Source organism: Xenia sp. Carnegie-2017, unplaced genomic scaffold (assembly GCF_021976095.1).
Source record: "Xenia sp. Carnegie-2017 unplaced genomic scaffold, XeniaSp_v1 HiC_scaffold_18, whole genome shotgun sequence".
NCBI classification, from domain to species: Eukaryota; Metazoa; Cnidaria; class Anthozoa; order Malacalcyonacea; family Xeniidae; genus Xenia; species Xenia sp. Carnegie-2017.
The window spans coordinates 497,238-519,706 of NW_025813480.1; the positions used below are offsets into that span (position 1 = coordinate 497,238).

The following is a 22,469-nucleotide window of genomic DNA, read 5'->3' on the forward strand; positions in this document are numbered from 1 at the left end:
ATTAACATAGAAAAGATATCCTTTTTCCAGTCTTCAAAATGTGAAAGTAGCCATATTCTTTGCAATATTGCACATTCATCCATGTTCTAGAAAAGTGGATAGAAACACGAAATTTGCCGATTCGAAACAAAGCATTTTTTGATAAATTTTTAGTAAAAGTTTTCGATAATTGAATTAAAGGTTTAGATTTGCAGACTCACAGATTAGGCTTCGGACACCGGCAAGAAAAATGAAAAGTCATTTCATACATACGCAGTACGAAACTACGAAACTAGATTATTTACGATAATAGTTATCGTTAAAAAACGATGAAATCATTGCATATTTCATTCGTTAAGGAAAAAACAGCATGCACGCCGACAGGTGGAAGATTTTCACATAAAAATAAGCATTCAACAAAGTCTTGTTTAATGTTTAAAGTTTGATGTACAAGTATTGACCTGTAATAGTTTCACTTTCTTAGTAGATCAAAAGTTCTCCCAGTAAGAACAGTTGTTGGTTTTGAACATTAAACACATCATAACCATGTTGACCAACATAGTACACCTTCTCACCAGTGTGTTTATTGGCTGTAAACTCTTTCTTTAAGTCGTGGAACATTGGTCCTTAAATTCACATATCCTCCATAATTATCATCAATGTTGCCATCATTGCTTTCCTGTTTTTTTTGTTTTCATGAAACTCCAGGTTAGACTTACATTTTACAACATGGTCCTCGTTAAATACACGTCATCGGGAAAAAAGAATTAGCTACGTCATCTACACGAAACGATAAAGTTTAAGCTGAGAAATAATGTAAAACATTTACGTTATCAAAAGAAAATAAATTAAGTGATGGTTAAGTACTACAGTTGTAAAGTAACTTTGAGCATCTTTAAGTTTGTGTTGTAGATTTGATCTTTCATAATCGCAAATATTCATCAAATTTTATTTAAAGAAAAGGAAGTTTCAACATCCTACATGGCCTAAAATGAAATTTTTTCACCTTTACGATTCGCAAAAGGGGTTTTATTGAGTAAAGATTGCTGCATTGATGGAGCCAACGACAGTAAAAAAATCTTTTATAGTGACTGATATCTTCATTATTAGTGCCTGTCTCAAGGCTCATCAAAATACCTTTAATTTCACAGAATTTAACAGCGAATATTTCATAAGTCAGTTTTTTGATATTTATGTTCACCATGTTAAGGCTTTTTCCTTTAAAATTGTCTGCAAAAGAAATTATTTCTATTTTGAAGTTCTAAAATTTATATTCAGATATGATTTGGCTAATATCACCAACATAAAAAATGTACATGAAAATTAAAAGCCAAATATTTTACCACAATGTATTAATTTGTAATGCATTCATTTTTGTCTAAGCTTCAAGTCGAGAATAACTATAGAATCACAGTGTAAATGTCGCCACAAGTGACGGCAGAATCACCCAGTAGTTAATTCTTATACTCTATTCATGAGGATATGAATTGACATGCCTCAGTTCTTAAAATCACTTTCGACCACTTGCGATGCACTATACGCGCGGTAAATACAAAAAGCTAAATAACTTTACATTTTCTCTAAATTTTAAATCTCATCAACAAGTCATAATTTTAATTTCATTATTTTCATCATAACTTCTTATTTAGATCTACTGGATGAAAACTGTAAGAAGTCGTGGTTTTTTCATGATTTTTAGAACTAGAAAAAATTATCCTGTTTTTGTGTGTACCTGTCGTAGTAAAATGCTTTGAAGTCAAAGTTAACAGAGTCCACAAAGTTTCAAACATTCAGACAAAGATGGTGCATAGTGCAATTGACTTAACCAAACTGAGTATGTCGGAATTACATAGAACATAAAGATACTGATGACAAGTGTCAACTATAATAACTAACCAAACGTAACATGAAGTGTTTAAGAGTTTGAAAACATTTTCATGCTTTCATGAACATTTCTATGATAAACGTTCTACTTTGTCAATTTTGAAATGTTTGTTTTTAGTTACATCAATCCTGTATTATGTCTATTGTCCAGCAAGATATAAAACGAAACAACATACCAGAAACAAGAAACAAGATATGTTTCTCATTTCAGGGTTCAACAAACTTGTAATGAAAATTGCAATTCACTTTTCCACCTTAATTCACAATTTCACACCCTGAGATTCATGACCAGTGTAAAATGGCCTTTCAGCCTAGTTTATCACAAAAGAATATCATGCCTTTAGTAAAGTGAAGACAGTACATACATGAGCAGTGCATTCATATTCAAAAACTGATAAAAGTCTGTTTTGATCAATGACAGTTGCCCCACAAAAAAACATTGTTGCAATATCAGTTCATCATTGATAAATTTACACACAAACCTTCATTTTTAACAACATAAACAATGACGAATTATGACAAATATACAGTTGAAATAACGAAATCATGTTGCAATGACAGGAATGTCTTCAGGAAAACTGACCTGAAATTAGCAAATACTTGATTTAAGAAAGTAAAGTGCAGTTATTGTTTGACAAATATATATTGGCACATGATACATGCTTAAAACTGATCAACTATATAAATAGTCTTCAATACATCACAAGTGTATGATGTTAATCACCAACAATTTACATATAAACCATTCACCTTTCCTTGAGCTTCAAAGATATAATCACAAACAGAGCATCCTAAAACACTTCTCCAATTCTTTTCCTGAAATATATCCTGAAATATACATCAAAAACATCATATGACATACAGTCACCATTTTCAGTGGACAATAATGTCGCGATAAATAAATGATTGAGGAGACTGAAACTATTGTATTCAAATGACACTTGGTAACACCTTTCTGATGTCAAAACTTTTAAAATTACCAACACCAGCGAATATCACACAATTCTCATGACATTTTTCATTTTATCTGTGCATTAATCATGTCACATGATAACTTCCTTATACCTTCCCTTTGTTCAAGCTTTCCTTCATACAAAACCAGGAAAGGAGCCAGTCCTGGAGAGGAAAGAAATATGTAAGTCATAACGTTATAACCAATACGGCAAAAATTACTAACATTGAGAATCATTGTAAAATCCACAAATAACAAAACCTTTAAAAAATTCGCAACATAAACTGATATTTCTCGTTTATTTAAATTATAAAATGGTTATAAAACTATTTTCATTTAAGTTCATTTCGTAAATATTTATTATATTTCTACTAACGATGTTTCCATTTAAAAAATTAACATTCATGTTACTAGTCCTCAGTCCACTTTAGATTCACCAACATTACCTTACTTATCTTCAGTTGATGTCAGGATTTTCTTCTCCTTTTTTAATAAGATGACCCATGTCCTCCATCCCGCACGCATTTATTTCTTTTATAAGTAGTAGGTTCGGCAAAAAGGAAGAAGCTCAAATCGAAACCACCGAAACCACATCCTTCGCAAATTTCTACGTAAACCAAAGTTGTCACCCGATTCAAATAAATCCCCTTAAACGAAGAAGTTGAAATCTAAGAAATCGATCAGGAAATCATGAAAGAAAAACATTTATCACTCAACAACAATGATTATTTATAATGACCAATGACATCACCCCACGTTTCGATAAATTTACAAAATTTTTACTAAGGCTTCGTTCAATTTTATTGCTCTTGACGTCACAAGGTTACACAAACAAGTTACAATAATGTTCATAATTAAATATTTAATTGCGACTCACCCCATCACGCATCACCCGACACCACAATAAACGTGCTATTGTTCATCTACAGATCTACAAGTAAAAAAGCTGTACTGCAATAATGGTTAACTTAGGTGATGTCTTTCCGGATGTCGAGGCTGAAATTAACAAAGGTTCCATCAAATTTCACCAATTCTTAGGACACAGGTTTAGGTCAAATAGCTCGAGTTATTTTCTTGCACAATCATAATCCACTTCAATTAGCACGCGCTAAGAATCATCAAGCTAACTCTACTCAATTATTTGATGTAATTTTTGTCTGAACATAGAAGTGATTGTAACATACATTGTTTATGCTAACCTTTGAGAATTACAAGGTAAATCCTTCCAGCAATTTTGAATTTTTAATCGTGAACTCTGTACTGCGAATTTATAATAATCGTGGAAACTCCTTTTGATCTGAGCACATATCAACGTTTCGTGAACATTTTTCCGAGTAAATATATTCTCCTACCTTGCAAGATGAGTGCTCTTGTCGTTAAATCATCATATAATTTGAGTCCTTGTAATAGATAGCATTCGTGACAAAACATTGAAAAAAATATAGTCGTATTTGACATATTTATATTATACAAATTATAACTATTAAACCAAGCATTGAAATGAATATGAAGTAATGAAAATACTCAATTAATTTACTCAGAAACTGGTGTCTGTAAAACTTGACTAATTTTTCTTCCGTACCATTATATTAGCCACAGATGCAAATATAGTTCTATAGCTGTATTTAGTTGTAAAATACAGCTCGATCACTAATAATTATAATTTTTGAATACACGCTTTTCATGATATGTAGCGACGGAAATCATGTTGAAGATAAGGACAATTCTAAAACAAGTTTATAGCTACAGTAGGAACTTTCGCAAAAAAATTGCGCAAATGTTAAATTAATGAATAAATTCTAAACAAATTAATGCCTGTAAAAATAATATAAAAATGAACATAAGTTAATGGAGTACATAGGTTTTAAATGATGCATATATATGTTCTTCATCACAAAGAGTAATCATTTAGTACCACGTGAAAAATCTTTGAAGGAGACATTTTCGAGAAGTCCCAAATTTTCTAAACCATCTTCTAATCTCATGCAAACATAATACGTCTCGTTTTTCTTGGTCACTGTAGCAACTCCATACGCAAATGGTATCTTTTTGTTGTTTTCATCATAATAATACACTAGAAAAACTAGGCAACTGTAAAAAATATACTAGGCAACCAGAATCTCCAGGCCGGAGGAGTTCGTTATTACTCTTTACTGCCACTACATTACGAAACAGTTCGGACAAAAAAACTACAAACAACATCAAAACTACAACATTACACTGTAATAATATTAACACCGATCATATTGACAAAACACCAAAGCCCATGGCAACGCATTCCATCCCATCCAATCACATTAATCCACCCGCTAATCCAATTAGACGCTCTAAGCGTCTACAAGCTAAGAGCAACTGTAAATAGTATATCCTCATTCTGATGAAGGTTCGAAGCAACAAGTCGAAAGCTCAATAAAATAATTTTTAAAACAATTTGGAGAAACTTTCATTTTTAAATATGTATATGAATATGTACATATATATATACAAATCTACAATTCTGAAATCGTAGTAAAAATATTACTTTTAAAGATTACTAAAATAAGAAAATCAATTAATTAGAAATATTTCAACGTCCAAATGATTCAAATAGGTACTGACTGCACAATTGTCATAACAACCATTCCATAAATAAATCATTTAAGCAATCAGTTCAGGTAAAATTGAGGTAGCCAATCCTTGAGAATTAATGGGTATAATTGTTCATCTCGATCACTAACCCTGAATTTATATTAGTTGTTATACGCCAGTGATGTTTGAACTGCCGTAACGGTAAACCCGTATAGTAATTGTTAAATCATAAACCTCTCGTTTAAAGAAACAAATCCTGGCAAGAGTGGAGGCTATAGCTGATAACTAAAATTATTAGATATAATACATCATGTCTCCAGACTGACGTAACAAAGCTTTGGCACTGGCAAATCCACATCATATATTTTTGTAACGAACGACTATGTACATATAATGTTAATTGTAGAAAAGTAAAGGTTTCTCAGGATTTTTGAAAATTTATTTGAGCGTTCTTCGAGCCTTCATCAGAACCGAGTCGAAAGCTCAATAGAATAAATTTTCAAAAATCCTGAGAAACCTTTATTTTTCTACAATTAAACATGCCTGGATTACCAATCTTTAAACTTATAATGTTAATTGTAATGCAGTATTTAAAACCCTAAATTTATTGTTAATCCGAAGCAAAAGTTGTCTCTTACCTTCGCGTGCATTCGTACCCGCATTATTTTTTTTTATTATCTAGTTCTTGTAATTTCAATTGTACTGACTCCCTCAAGTTATCACGCTCATCTTTTCCGTATATTCGTATTAAACACACCCTAGCGTTCATTTGATCTTGAATATCTTCAACTTCAGTACCCAACTCCAGATATTTTTTTGTAAATACAGGTTGCCTCGTCCCATCTTTTAAGTTTTTCAAACAATTCTGCTCATACCCAGTAAACAACTAAAACTCCATTCATGATTCCAGTTGACGTAACAATTGACAAGTTCTTCATGTTGTGGTCGATGAAATCTTTACTAACGTTAATACCATCAACTTTCTTTGGTTCTTTTTTTGTTCCGGCTGATTTTCTTTGTGTTGACATTCAATAAGAGAGAATCCTTTTCTACAATGCTTCAAAAATTTCTCATAATTTGTTCAATCCTCCCAATGCAATATGGCAAAGACAGACTATGTTATCTTTCTTCAGGTCGTCCACAAATCTTTCAGTGGTATAATCAATATTTCCCAAGCCAAGATAAACTTTGTTCCTGTTAATTAGAACTATCAAATTATGTTGATACCTTTTTTGCAAATTGTCGTAGATACTCTTATAACAACACTAGCAATTTGAAAAGATCCCAAACGAAAAGTAGAGGGGGAAGGACGGGGGGGGGGGAGCGGGCTAAAATAGAAGATTTTTATTGAAACGTTTAGGATTGCATGAGAAATATTGTTCTCATATGAAGATTTGAAACAAAATAAATACATTTCAGATCAATCGATTAGAAAAAATACTGGAATTCTAATACAATAGTTAATCATTTAAGCATGCCATGCAAGTTTTTTAAAACTTTCATACTCCAACACAAAAATACCCACATGAAAAAACACAATAAGAAGTCAAGTGTTGATAAATTCTTTAGTTACACAACTTGTAATGTTTCACAAAAATCGTTGCATTCATCGAGGTTACATAAGTGCAATTGTTTTGTATTTATTTAGCACAAGTAAAATGATGAACTTAGGTACACAAACTTTGTCCAAATTAGTATACTGCAAATACAGCATAACCATAATATGAGTTTCTACACAGCTGTATACATTTTCATTTTTACTTATGTAAAATCTTTAGGTCAGCCTTGTAACTTTAATTTTGCACTTTATGACATAGGACTGATGATACAGTATGTACTGTCCTGTACAAGCATCATTAGCGCTATACATAAATCTTGTCATCGATGCCTAAAAAGCGTAATGCCTATATTATAATTGTTACGTGTAAATAAATACAAATACTGTGTTTTACAACCAATCGTTTAGCTTTACACAAGACAGGTTAACTGTGCTCACAAAGGAAAATCTAACTGCAGAAAAATTAATACAGATGTATATAACCTCAGGTATCATAACTTTGCAGATATTCATATATAATAATAGAAAGAAAAGTGCAAAATCTATCAATTAATTATATTTCAGTGGCACAAATGTACATTTACATCATTGCTTCCTACATAGTCATAGTGATTAACTGATTAGCAACCCATGCAAAAACAACCACTAACAGTCATCGTTAATCATTATTCTGCAAAACGTCGTGGCTTCAGTAGTTTTGTTTCAAAACAACTCATAACCGCATTATAGTAAAATATTATTATTGGTAATGATGAATAAACTTTGGTAGTGAATTAAACCTAGGTGAGAATATCTCAAAATATATCCATAAATCGTCAACACAAAACAATTGTTTTCAGCATGCAAGTACAGTAAAAATAATATCTTCTTTATTACACCGTTCCATTATTTTATTTATAAATAATTCTTATCAACATATATAAGGATATTGCATGACCATACGAAACAAAGAATATGAGAAGTCTTCAAAGAGATAAACAACTAAAAGACTTTATGCCAAGTGAAGATTGTTTCTATACCGATGAGATGTCTGAAATTGAATGGATCTAAAAGCATTCTCAAAACGTTGTGTAAGATGACCTAAGACATGTAGTAGAAAATATAAAGATAAAAAGCTCCAATGCTCTTTTACTAACAGCAAAGATTTTCACAAAACAATGTTCTGCTCAACAACCACTTTTGTTAAGAATACATGTATTTGCAAAAAGTTCAATTGTTTCAGATATGCTCCATATTTCAAGCATAACATAGTTATGGAATTTTCATTTTTACAATGGAGAATATTTAATTCGGTAAAAGAATAATTATATAAATGTTTCTCTGATGTTATAGGGCGAGCCATTCGTGAAACTATTACGAACTCTGCCAAGGTAAGCAGCACATTTGAATAGGTATTTTTCCATTATCACTATTATGGAAATTGTGCGAAATCAACAAGCAATACCTGATACTTTATACACGGAGTTGCCAAGTTTAATATAATTGCCATAGATCATAAGCATTCATTTTTTACTTATTCAAATGTACTGCTTACCTCGGCAGATTTCGTAATACATTCACGAATGGCTCGCCCTATAACATCAGTCAATGATGTCGCAAGCCTTTCGGAGGAATCGGTGGAATTCTTGAAAACCAAAATCCTTCCTTTGTATGAAACAATCGTCAATAAGAGAATTCACCAAACACAAAGCACGCATAGAAATTCGGTTGGAAAAAACCGCTACCTCTCGGAAGACATAAAAATCCGAAAGGGGGAGTGGGCTTATCATGTTTTGACTTTTTTTGCTTCGCCAAGTGTATCAAAATTATTTTGGTTATTTGATATAACCATTTTGCGAAAAGTGGTTGTTTAATATAACCCAAATTTTATCTAAGGAAGTAAAATTGGTTATTTGATATAATAAACTTAAAGCACAAAAATGTCACAAAAATGGTTATTTGAAATAAGCAAACTACTAAACTACTAAATCAATTATCATATATAATTAAATAAATCATGAAAAATAATGCGATAATGTACTTAAATAATAAAAGCACATTTGGCGCCCCATAGATGTGTAGGATGTTTAATTAGAGAGCAGACAACCATGAACTGTAAGATATCAACAATTCACAAGGTGTACAAAAAAAATTAGAACATTTTTAAATGACAAGAAAATTATCTTTATACCAAAATTTCTCAAAATGTGTCCACGTCTAAGTATTTTCGCATCACCTTGTTTATCTAAAAGCAAAAAATTAATCTTGAAAAGCAGGAGAGCAGTTTGCAACCGCTTGCGCAAAGAAAATGAGAAATTAAAAATCTAATTAAACTCGAAAAGTTGAAAGTTTATATTCTGTGGTGTATTGCACGCAACGTGTACAAAATGACCGTTCTGGCAATTTTACCGTCTTATTATTTTTATAGATAAACCAGACAATGCCAAAATACTTCAAAATGAACACGTTTTTGAGAACTTTTGATAAAATACTTTATACATCTTTATTCGCGGTAACCTTCCCTTAACTTGAAGAGTCATAAACAAGCACATGATGGGGCAGCAAATATCTATATGACTCGACATCTGAAAGCAGTCATTTGACCCAATTCAAAGAGAAGAACCGAAGGCTGTAATTGTATATTGTGTAGCTCAATCTTGCCCTCAATTTGACTAATGGCTGAAAAGGCTCGCTTTAATCTACTATAAAATCTTTGAGCGAGACCAGGTTTTACTGTCAGAACTGCAGAGATCGATGCCTTTATTTTAAAAAAAAGTATGCAGTGTTGCACACGGATAGCAGTATTTGATATGAACTGGAGCTCAGGTTTGACAAATAAAGTTTGATCTTAGGCAAATATTGAACTTGTGATAAGTGCATATAGGGGTTTTATGTTATGTACCCATCACACAGACTACAGAAAGTTCAAGAACGAAGTAGAAATTGACTTAAGAAGGAAAACAATATCAATACTGTCAGATTTAGTAAAGACCGCAAACGAACAAAATTTATGCTAAGATCAAATGCGAATTATGGATATCACTTGAATTAGCACGATAAGCGACATTATGAAAACGTACGTCCTTGTATGTGTAGTAAAGCTCATAAACTTCTTTGTACCTATTTAATGCATACAACAAAGGTTCATTTTTAACTCTTCAGAGAGTGAAAACATCTTAGTCTGACATTGAACTAGAATTCGTAGCTTGCAAATAGTACGACCAATCATTTAGGCTATTAGTTAAATTCGTTCGTTTTGTGCAATGTATTGATTTTTGAACAATACTTGCACTTTGTGTATTGTAATGAAGTACAACTAAATCATAAAGGTTCCATAACTTTCTCCATTTTCAATGTTTGTACTAGACTCCCTAAAGCTTCAAAAAATAAGGGTGGAGTATCTACTATACTCGTCGACTTTAATACCACCCCAAAATTTAAATCTGTTCCTACGCCTATGTATCGATCCTATGTATATCTATGAAACACAAAACATTGGCGTTGTGGCTGGGGTACAGCCAGGGGGGAATACCCCACGAATGATTTAAGGAGAGACACCACTACCAGAAGGCATATGGGGGCCGCCAGAACGAATCTTTACAAAGTCCTCTAAATTTATTTCAGGAAACAAAATTCAAACAAATAAAACCACTGAACGGCGGAACGGATCAGAAAAAATAGCGGACGGATCTATTTCTTCTGAGATTCACCAAAATTGAAATAAATTGTTTTCTAATGATTACAACATGAATATATGAATATGAGCCCCCAATTATCGATCCTTGGCGGTGCCTGAAACTTTTATGTCGAAGGTTTATCTGAATTGTCAAAAGCTCTTTTTTGATAACGACATTACTTAAAACTGACTTATTTTGTGTTGTTCAACACCTAAACTTTGTAAACTATAGCTTTGGAAAATCGTCCAGATTGCACAAATCTTCTTAAGCTATTTTTATAGTTATTATGGATATTATTATTATCTTACACAAACAATCTCATGAAGGGATTTTGAATCGAAAATGCTTAAAAATATTGGGCGCAAGGAGACGTAAAATATCCTGAGATGACGAGATAACAAGGAAAAGCATAATCAAGGAGTATATGTTCAATGATAAAAGTATAGCACTATGTATGGCAGATACAATTTATAAGTGCCTTATACATAAATTTGTTAGTATAACTTACTTTCATAGTCGGGGTAATATTCCGTTCCTTCACCTTTAGACTCGTAACGTTCTGTCAATTGAAAAGTCACCAAACGTGTGACAGTATTTTAGTCAATAAAATTCGACTCAGAAAAAACCTTAAAGATATATCTATAGTTGGTGCATAAAGACATAAAATCTCTAGACGACAATTATCGAGATAAAAAGATCAATAAAGTGTATGTATGTTCTACGATAAAATGTTGGAAAATATATCCATATTTTTGCATGTATAGCTTACACACAATTTACGAGGGTCTCGCATAAATTTGATTGTATATAACTTACCGTCATCCATGAAGTAACTTTTCATTCGTTGAAGGCAACTCTATAAATTCTGTATTATCCAAGGTGAATATTGAACTTAGGAAATTCTGCAATCATAAATATATATTTATCAAATCTTCGTCTTTCTCACTCGTTGAAATGAAAAGATTAAAATAAAATTCTTGCACAGTTTTAATATACAATCATTAAGGCGTTTAAATTACATATAACATCATAACCTTCAACACCGTACGTCAACAAAGCAACTTTTCGTGATTATTAGCTTTAACATAGATGAAAATTTATAAAAATGAAACATACGCAGGACGAAAATTTTAGAAATTGTACTCATCCTTGTTAAACGTTACTTGTATCGATGTTTTAAAACATCCAACTGTATGAAGTTAATGGTCAAAAATCTACGATAATCATTTGATGCACGCCAAATAAGGGTGTTTTTTTACAAATTATTGTCGAAACAAAAATATTTATCATAATAGTAGCACAGTAGCGACAACTTAGGGGAAAGCTTATTATTCACAGATTCTAAAAATTATGATTACCCAACAAAACAACAAAATCACAAAAAATTTGTCACAGCAACAAGGTAGCTATAACAAGGTATAGAAAAGACTACTATCGTCAAGTTTCATCTTTATAAACTTGATTTAAAACAAATTAAGTGCAATGGTTTAATTTCACCAATTATGATGAAGCTATCACAATCAGGGACACCTTAAACTCAGTAAGGCAATGGTGTCTTTGTCAATGTGAACGTAATTGGAAGTTACTTTTTTCCGTACAAATCTCTACCAAGAAATTTAAAAGCATAAATCAAAATACAATCCGCTTATTGTAATCACAGCAAACGGAACGTTTTATAGTATAACTGTTTAATGTTTTTGATTAACCATTGATTGCAGTCGACTACATTTAAAAAAACACAGGAGATTCTAAATTTGGACAACCGAATCAAACAAGGCGCTACCATGCAACACCTAATGAGAAGAAAAAAACCTTAAGGGTGTTGGCATGTAAGATATACAGTAATAGAATTTAGAATAGTCTGTTCATCTAAAATGCAAGAATTCATTGAAAAATGTGATATTACGCGTGTCAATGACACACTTCATTGCATAACTATTTAAGATGCAACTATTTAAAATAACAAGAAAAAGATCTTTGTTCATTCGATACTAGCGATACCGAGAATTTGTCTATTTTTATTTTCCTATTATCATTCTAATCGAATTTTTCCTGGTAAATGTTCAAATGGTAAATGATATTACGCGTGTCAATGACACACTTAATTGCATAACTATTTAAGATGCAACTATTTAAAATAACAAGAAAAAGATCTTTGTTCATTCGATACTAGCGATACCGAGAATTTGTCTTTTTTTATTTTCCTATTATCAACCTAATCGAATTCTTCCTGGTAAATGTTTAAAATTATTTTTTGTTAACTGTAACTAATAAGAGACTGAAAGATATGTGTTAAAAACAGAAATTAGGGATTTGTGCATGGAATTAAAGCCTGTTACGCTCAAAAAAACTTAATTGAATTTGTGAAGTCTTTTGTATTGTATAAAGTAATAACAAAATGTGTTTTTCATTTAGGCATTGGAAGTTCGATTTAATCGCCAAGAGACTGACTTTCTATCTTATAGAAAACCCTATACAAACTATTGGCGATTGAATCAAACGCCTGACGCCTGAAATGTATTAAAATGGTTATTTAGGTCTTGAAAGAATTCACAAATGCAATCTAGAATAGCAACGTGTAGTTTTTATCTAGTAAAAAGCATGTCACAACTATGATTGTAAAAGTTCTCTCACCTTTTAAAGTTTCAACAACCTCCACTTCTTCACCGTTTTTGCTTCCGTCTGACAGCACGAATGCCTTCTTCTGCAGCTCGTGACCTTGAGAGAAAAAAATCGTTACTTTATCGTTTCTGTCACCATTTTGTTGACCTTGCAACTGCTCATGAAAAAACTTCGGACATTCTGTGAATTTGACAAAATGCATTAACAAAATTAGGTACGCTTTGCGTACATGTGGGAAGCCTGTAAAACAGTAGACGCAAAAAGATTAAAACAAGTGGAGTTGCATATTAACACTGGATAAGAATTTTCTAGTATGCACAAATTTAACAGTTCGCAATTTTCATGAGACCATCCGGCAATTGCGATGAACTATGAGTTATGTTTGATCCCATTTATCTATGCTTCAAGACCTGACATTTAAATTGTTCAAACGATATTACTATTTTGAAACATCGAATTCATTGATTGACAACTTGTTTTGTCATGATACTTTGAACTCCTGATACTAACAACAGAATTGTCATTATTTGAGGGGGGTTGAAACAAGGTTTAAACTTTTTGTAAATAAGAAATATGATAAAAAGGCAGTACATAGAGTGTCGTCACAGACATGATGTCTTCCACTCTCTTGTTTTGCATAGCCTAATTTCTCGGACAAATAAAATAACTCACCTTCAATGTTGCAAACAGACCAGTGAGACCTCTCCCAGAAAATTGTACAGCTCAATATTAGTGCAAACTACATAGACAGTAATGAGTAGTTTGTAAACAAACATTAAAAATACTCATTGCAGATACATTTTCATTCAGTGACTGTGTCCAAATTACGAAAAATACACATGAAATTAGCATAATAATAACGGAATCCAACAATTATATACTTTTCAGAGCCCATTTGCAGATAGTTGAGGTCTTTTTTGATTGCATAACAAAAGAATGTGTTAATGAAAACTATTAGTAAGAAATAGCTTTAGGTGCACTTATGTAAGGAATTCTCTTTTGTATAATACAAAAATCAGGTGCACCTTTACTTGAAAATACGATCTTTGGCTGACTCTGGCCAACAAGGGCGCGAATTTTTCCAAAGTATTTTTCACAACAGAGGAATGTTTTCTGGAGAATAGGCCTGAAATTAAATAAGCAAATACTTGATTTAATAAAGTTAGATATAATTACTGGTAAAAAAATTAATAGCACATGATAAATGCTTAAAATTTCTAAACTAAATAAGTCTTCATTTTCAAAATATCACAAGTGCTTGATAACTTCATATCAATCACCAACAATTTACACATAAATTTGTTCACCTTTCCTTGAGCTTCAAAGAAATAATCACAAACAAATCCTAAAACACTTCTGCAATGTTTTTCCAGAAATATATCCCACAATTACCCATGACATCATTTTTGACTAACCTTGGACATTCGTTTACTAGACTTTTTAATGTCACGGCATTTTTCATTTTATCTTAGTATAATTGCTTTAATCATGTCATGTGATACCACAAATAAAAATAATCCTTCACTTTGTAGCCCTTGTTCAAGCTTTCATTTAATATCTTACTGCAACTTATCTCACTATATCTCATTCAAATTTAATTATAAATTACATACTTGAATAATTACAAGCTCTCTCTCTCTCTTGGCTTGGCTTCGCGAACGAAGATTTTAAGAAAGGGGCTGTCCACGTCGACTACAGGCACGCTCGTGGCTGACAAGTCCGATGCGAGACAAACAGGTTCGGCCGCAGCGGCTACAGTCAAAGGTCACGTCAGGTACGGCTGCTGAAGCTTCCCGGTTCTTCCTCCTGCGGCATTTCTCCCTCAAGTTCTCTGTACGAGAGTCCACAAAGGAGGAGACAGCCTGGTGGACAGTACGACGCCAGGCATCACGATCAGCAGCAAGAATAGACCACTGGAGGTGGTCGATATGGCAGGCTCCGAGGGACTTCTTCAGAGAATCTTTGTAGCGTTTCTTCGGTGCCTCTCTGTCACGGTGGCCAGTGGAAAGTTCGCCGTACAAGGCAATTTTGGGCAGGCGCTGATCATCCATTCTGGAAACGTGCCCTGCCCAACGTAGCTGCGACTTCAGTAGCATAGCCTCGATGCTGGTGATCTCTGCCCGTGTGAAAACCTCAACATTGGTGACGTAGTCATTCCAGTGAATGTTGAGGATGGTGCGGAGACAGCGCTGATTGAAACGCTCAAGGAGGCGTGGGTGATGACGGTAGATTACCCACGACTCGGAGCCGTACAAGAGGGTGGTGAGTACGACAGCTCTGTACACGCTGATCTTGGTGTCCTTCTTCAAGGAATTGTTGTTCCACACTCTGTTATACAGTCTGCCAAAAGCGCTGCTTGCCTTGGCCAGTCTGTTGTCGACCTCCCTGTCGATCTTCGCAACTGATGTGATAACACACCCCAGGTAGGTGAACTGGTGAACGTTTAACAGCTCAGTCTCGCCGATGGTAATGTGAGGAAGGCGGTACTCTACCTGAGGTGCGGGCTGATGGAGGACTTCCGCCTTTTTCAAGCTGACCTCGAGTCCGAAGAGCTGGGCAGCCTCTGCAAAACAGGACGTGAGGCGCTGCAAGGCTCTTTCGGTATGGGCAACAAGGGCAGCGTCGTCGGGAAAGAGGAGGTCTCGGATCATCTGCTCATGGGTCTTTGTATGGGCTTGCAGCCTCCTGAGGTTGAACAGGCTGCCGTCAAGACGATAGCAAATGTAGACAGCATCATCATCGTCAAGGTCTTCTGTGGCTTGCCTAAGCATCATGCTGAAGAAGATGCTGAACAGAGTCGGAGCCAAGACACAACCCTGTTTCACGCCGTTGACGATGGGGAAGGGTTCTGAGAGGGTGCTGTTTTACCTGACTTGGCCGCTCTGGTTTTCATGCAGCTCGATGATCATACTGAGGAACTTTGGGGGGCAGCCGAGGCGCTCCATAATGAGCCAAAGTCCCTTCCTCTTCACTGTGTCGAAGGCCTTCGACAGGTTCACAAACGTTACATAGAGTCCTTTGTTCTGTTCCTGGCACTTCTCTTGGAGTTGCCTGAGGACGAATACCATGTCTGCGGTACCCCTGTTTGCTCTGAAGCCACACTGGTTTTCTGGGAGGTGGTCTTCTGCGATGGTAGGTATAAGCCTGTTCAGGAGCACACGAGCAATGATTTTTCCTGCGATCGAAAGCAGAGTGATCCCATGGTAGTTGGAGCAGACTGACTTTTCCCCCTTGTTTTTGTACAAGGTAACGATGACTGCATCACGGAGGTCTCTTGGAAGCTTTCCTTGTTCCTAGCAACAGACGAGGAGTTCGTGGAGCTTTCTGTGTAACGCTGGGCCTCCATCCTTCTACATCTCTGGTGGTATGCCATCAACTCCTGCTGCCTTGCCACTCTTAATCTTCTCTATGGCTTCTGTGAGTTCTTTCATTGTTGGTGGTTCGCCCAATTCCACTATAACTGGGAGCTGAGGGATGCGGAGGATTGCTGAGTCCTGAACGACTCGATCAGCGCTGAAGAGGGCGTGGAAGTGCTCGGACCAGTGACTCAGGATAGATGCCCTGTCTGTGAGGAGTGCTTCACCGTCCGCACTGCGCAAAGGACTCTGGGTGTGGTGCGTAGGGCCGTACACTGCCTTAAGGGCTTCGTAGAAGCCTCTGTAGTCACCAGCGTCTGCGCATTGCTGAGTTCGTTCTGCGAGGTTGATCCACCACTCGTTCTTAATCTCGCGAAGCTTGCGCTGGAGGTTGCTGCAAGTGTAACGGAAGGCAGCTTTCCTCACGGGACAGGACGGCTGAGCCAGGTGAGCCTGGTGCGCTGATCTCTTCTTAGCCAGCAATTCCTGGATCTCCTTGTTGTGTTCGTCAAACCAGTCTTTATTCTTTTTAGTGGTGAACCCCAGGACTTCTTCTGATGTCTGCAGTATGTCTGTCTCTTTTCAAATGAAGCCAAAATGAATCAGGTGAAGGATCTTCTGGGCAGCCGTCGCTTTCAAGCTTGAACTGCAAACACATCTGGAAGTCAGCTCTCACTACAGCTGATTGTAGCCTACTGAGCTTGAACATTTTCTTTGGGGGCCCTCCCTTTCTTGGTTTAGGTTTGAAGTGAAGTCTAAGTTTGCAGCGCACGAGGCGATGGTCAGTGTGACATTCTGCGCTGGGCATCACTCTGGTGTGTAAGACGTCTTGGAGGTCTCGTTGGCGCACTAGAACGTAGTCAATAAGGTGCCAGTGTTTGGACCGAGGATGCATCCAGGTTGTTTTCAGACTGCCCTTTTGTTGGAAGATGGTGTTGGTGACTACAAGTTGCTGCTCCATGCAAAACTCCAGCAGCAAGCGTCCGTTGTCGTTGCAGTTACCAACGCCATGTCTGCCAAGCACTACTTTCCAGGCAACAGCGTCTTGTCCCACTCTGGCGTTTAAGTCGCCTAGGATTATCACCTTATCGTCTACGGAGGTGCTTCGAAGAACTCTGCGGAGCTCTGAGTAGAACTTGTCTTTTTCTGCAGGCACAGCTTGAAGAAATGGGGCATACACACTGAAGAGCGTGGCATACTTTTTGTTCTTCAGAGGGAGGCGCATGGACATGATGCGGTCAGAATGACCAGTTGGCAGGTTTTCCAACTTGGAAGCGATGGAGGTTGTAATCATGAAGCCGACGCCTGCGAGACGCCTTTCTGTAGCAGGTTTTCCTGACCAGAAGAGGGTATATCCGGCGCCATGCTCCTGAAGGCTGCCTTCTTCGGGGAAGCGAACTTCGCTGAGGGCAGCTATGTCGACATCTAGCCTGGACAGTTCATGTGCAATCAAAGCAGAGCGACGTTCAGGTCTGTTGCTGTCCGCTTTGTCAAGCATGGTTTTGATGTTCCAACATGCCTGTTTCAGTGCTTTTGCACCCATACCGGTGGGTGCATACCTTCCTTTCTTTGTTGTTGTTCGACCGCTAGTAAAGATGCCCGTTGACCACGGCAAGCCAAGATGAGCTTTGGTTAGGCCATCTTTTCTAGGCCCCTCTCCTTGTGGAGCAAGCAGTGCTGTCCCTAAAAAGGGCTGCTTGGTAGTTCGGGGTGCTGCCGAGTGATGTTGTCATCTCGGGTCAGCGTGAGGCGACCAATATCCCGAACCGCCTGCATGCAGGATTGAGACTGCGGCTTCCAGTGACATCTTTCACTTGCCGGTTTCGCGCCTTTCCCATCGCTACAGGACTTGGTATAGTTGAAGGCGTCGCAGACGTGAACGCATCCTTCGAGCCTGCGCAGATGAGTTTTAAAGTGAAGTGCAGTGTGCGCAGTACTGGCCCCACCCTTTACACCCGGGTTCATCTGTCATGGCCTAGCGAGTAGGCATTTGCCGATTGTGCTAGTAAAAGTGGCATATTATGCTAGTGGCAGTGCTCGTTTTTTGCTCAAATTATGCTCAATTTATGCTCGCTTTTCAAAATTATGCTACTTTTTTAAAAAATTATTCTGTGCACAAACTTCACAACTCACAAGACAAGTTTGAAAATGTATTTTATTAACCCTGGCCAGACGTTCTGGGCTCGGTTGTCCAAAACCTGGGTAATTTTATCCGGTGGTTGGGCCTATACGTCGAATAAATCTGCTATCCAGCGGATAGTTATCCAGCGAACAAAAGTAGGTTGCACAAAGCCTGGATAGTGTGGTGGATAACTATCCGCGGGTAGCTTGCTAGTTGCTAATCATCGCGTGTAGCAGAGCACCACACAGTTTGCGCAAGGTTTTGCACTCAAATGGCTTCCAGTTACCATGGTAAAGTATGCAAATTTCGAGTAAACAACGAACGGTGCGCGCGCTAGCAACAACTTTGGTCTATCCTCTCTGTTCTCGCAACCTTGTAAACTATTTGGATGTAAGTTCACTGCACTTGACTGGTTTGGCGTGGCGGCCGCCATTTTGAAACAAGCACTGGGAGAAAGACTGAGGAGTCTGGGACCGAGACACAGACTTCCGGTTCCGTTTCATCGAACTCCCGCGGTATCTCAACACAAGTAAAAAAAAATCGAAAAATAGGAGTGGAAGCAACTGTTAATAGTAATCTATCGTTTTTAGTAGCTGAGATCTTCGTTTTCTTGAATTATTCTAAAATTGTGCTATTAAGACAAGAAAATATACGGATTATGCTAGCAGTGCTACTTTTTGAAAAAGGGCAAAAATTATGCTCAATTCCTCAGATTATGCCAAAAATTATGCTAGCACAATCGGCAAGAGCCTACTAGCGAGCTGGGACGGTGACAGCGAGATCCACGGGTCGTAGGTTTAACATCAGACTGTCCTTGTCCTAACCTCTGGCTCAAAAACCTACCACGGAGGCACGAGGACATGATGGCCGTTGAGCTCGTCGTGGAGGCCTTCCGCCCTGGCCGGTGACCACAGAGAAGCTCGTTTCATTTTGCCGAAACTGAAGCCGATTTGACTATCAGAACCGCTAGTGTTAGCACTCTGGTAGCTCATCCGCCCAGCCGTGACCCTGGCAAGGGAGGCAAAGGGTGTACTAGCACTTGCCTAAGGTGCACACCCAAGGCTAGTGGAGGGAAGGAGGCGCCTTACGGCTCCATTCTAGACCGGCTCCAAGCTAAGTCTAGCCACTGCCCAACGACCATAACATAAAAGTGAGGAAATGGCATCTTCTCGTTTGGGACAGCTGTTCCATACTCTTCACATAGCCACGTAAAACCTAAAATAAAGATTTAAAACTCATCAAAATAAAAAGTCATTTTCTAGTAAAAGCCTCTTTGCTAGCAAAACATCAAAATTCACCAAACACAACATTCAGAGATTTTCATTTTTCACCTTTCATTTAAGTGCATTACAAACTTCAGCTTTAATGTCGCTGCGTTTGTAAAGAACGTTAGTAAAGTCAAAACTGTTAACAGTGAACATGAAGAACAGTTCTTCAAAATTATCATCTGCATCTCAACATGATATATTAGTAAACGCTTATGCCAGTATTAAATAAATTAATAATAATATATGTAAGCGAAGTGGGTGGGTTTAATCGTAAGATTATCAATTATGAAAAGACATAGTAGATAAAGTATTCGTATCCTTATTTCTTCTGTTACTTTTTTGACCCTTCAGCAATGATGTATGCACCAGTCTGAATATTCATCGTACAAGACTAAAGAACGACTCCGCTACCGTGGTAACTGATTTATTTGATAGATAAGATTGAAACCATGTAGGATGCAGTGCTTCTAGACAATCCAAGCTGTTTTTGGAGAAGCAGTTTATCGTTAACGGTGTTAAAGGTTTTGCTTAGATCAAGGAGGAAAATACCTGTAACCTGGCCTGAGTGTACCTGATGCTAACAACCAAACAATTATTTCTATTAGTGAGTTGCAAAAATAAACAATATTTAAGCTTTCAAACCAACACCTTCAGTAACATAACATCCTAACATTTTTTACTCGTTCACGACAAGTTTCGTCACTGATGCACTTTGCGTGGATCATATGAGCTGAATTAGTTCCACTTTCACATTCCAATTTAAGTCAATGAGTGCATAAATGTTATATGAAAACATAAATGTTATATGAATGCATTAATGTTATATGAATAGATAAATGTTATATGAAAACATAAATGTTATATGAATGCATAAATTTTATATGAATACATAAATGTTATATGAAAACATAAATGTTATATGAATACATAAATGTTATATGAAAACATAAATGTTATATGAATGCATAAATGTTATATGAAAACATAAATGTTATATGAATGCATTAATGTTATATGAATGCATAAATGTTATATCAATGCATAAATGTTGTATAAATGCATAAATGTTATATGAATGCATAAATGTTATATGAATACATAAATGTTATATGAAAACATAAATGTTATATGAATGCATTAATGTTATATGAATGCATAAATGTTATATGAATGCATAAATGTTGTATGAATGCATAAATGTTATAAGAATGCATAAATGTTGTTTGAATGCATAAATGTTGTATGAATGCATGAATGTTGTATGAATGCATAAATGTTGTATGAATGCATGAATGTTATAAGAATGTATAAATGTTATATGAATGCATAAATGTTGTATGAAAACATAAATGTTGTATGAATGAATTAATGTTATATGAATGCATAAATGTTATATGAATGCATAAATGTTGTATGAATGTATAAATGTTATAAGAATGCATAAATGTTGTTTGAATGCATAAATGTTGTATGAATGCATGAATGTTGTATGAATGCATAAATGTTGTATGAATGCATAAATGTTATATGAATGCATAAATGTTATATGAATGCATAAATGTTGTATGAATGCATAAATGTTGTTTGAATGCATAAATGTTATATGAATGCATAAATGTTATATGAATGCATCAATGTTGTATGAATGCATAAATGTTATATGAATGCTCAAATGTTGTTTGAATGCATAAATGTTATATGAATGCATAAATGTTATATGAATGCATAAATGTTGTATGAATGCATAAATGTTATATGAATGCATAAATGTTGTTTGAATGCATAAATGTTATATGAATGCATAAATGTTATATGAATGCATAAATGTTGTATGAATGCATGAATGTTTCATCAATAACAAAGTATAATGTTACGTAATGTATGTAATATTAACTAATGACATGTATCAGTAACAAAGTAAAGTTTTGTTAGTCAGAAAGTAAATTTACTTCGTTACTTTGCGTAATAAAAAAATTGTAGATTTGTCTTCTTTTACTTACTTATTTATTTACTTTTGTACTTACATACCTGTATTAAATACTCACATTCTTAATTACTTTTATATTTACATATTTGTATTACTAATTTATTTATTTACTTTTGTACTTACATATTTGTATTACATACTTACATTCTTATTACTTTTATATTTACGTACTTTTATTACTTACTTATTTACTTACTTTTGTATTTAAATACTTGTTTTATATACTAACATAGCTACTTACATACTTGTATTACTTACATACTTACTTAATTTTGTCCTTACAAACTTGTATTACTTACTTACTTTTGTGCTTGTACATTTATACTTACTTTTTGACTTTGCTATTTTTTTTTGTTCTGTTTAAAGATATTTAAAAAAGCAGAATGCTTTGTAGTTTGTACGAACCAAACTGTAACTTTTAGCCATTTTGAGCACACTTAGATGGCATAAAAAGCTTGAGAACTTAAAAAACAAGTGACTCGTAACACGTCCTGATCTACGATTTTTGTTGCGTGAG

The 22,469-nt window shown here is 35.4% G+C and overlaps 1 protein-coding gene and 2 long non-coding RNA genes across 6 annotated transcripts in view; 1 reads left to right on the forward strand and 2 right to left on the reverse strand.

Annotated features, from left to right (window-relative positions):
- LOC124437874 (serine/threonine-protein kinase/endoribonuclease IRE2-like) overlaps window positions 1-22,469 on the forward strand; it is a 125,774-nt gene that overhangs the window by 33,638 nt on the left and 69,667 nt on the right. The gene's annotated exons all lie outside the window — the stretch shown is intronic.
- The window catches only part of LOC124437881, a 30,169-nt gene continuing 10,104 nt past the window's right edge, over window positions 2,405-22,469 (reverse strand). Inside the window, exons 3-8 of the long non-coding RNA XR_006945879.1 lie at window positions 13,892-13,958; window positions 13,232-13,315; window positions 11,414-11,499; window positions 11,106-11,156; window positions 2,588-2,691; window positions 2,405-2,446 (exon numbers count right to left, since the gene is read on the reverse strand). This is a non-coding gene — a long non-coding RNA (uncharacterized LOC124437881). The remainder of the gene's footprint in view (window positions 2,447-2,587; window positions 2,692-11,105; window positions 11,157-11,413; window positions 11,500-13,231; window positions 13,316-13,891; window positions 13,959-22,469) is intronic.
- LOC124437886 lies at window positions 2,878-3,156 on the reverse strand. Its single transcript, XR_006945886.1, has 2 exons — window positions 3,041-3,156; window positions 2,878-2,979 (listed from the first exon to the last, which is right to left on the reverse strand). It is a non-coding gene; the product is annotated as an uncharacterized LOC124437886 (long non-coding RNA).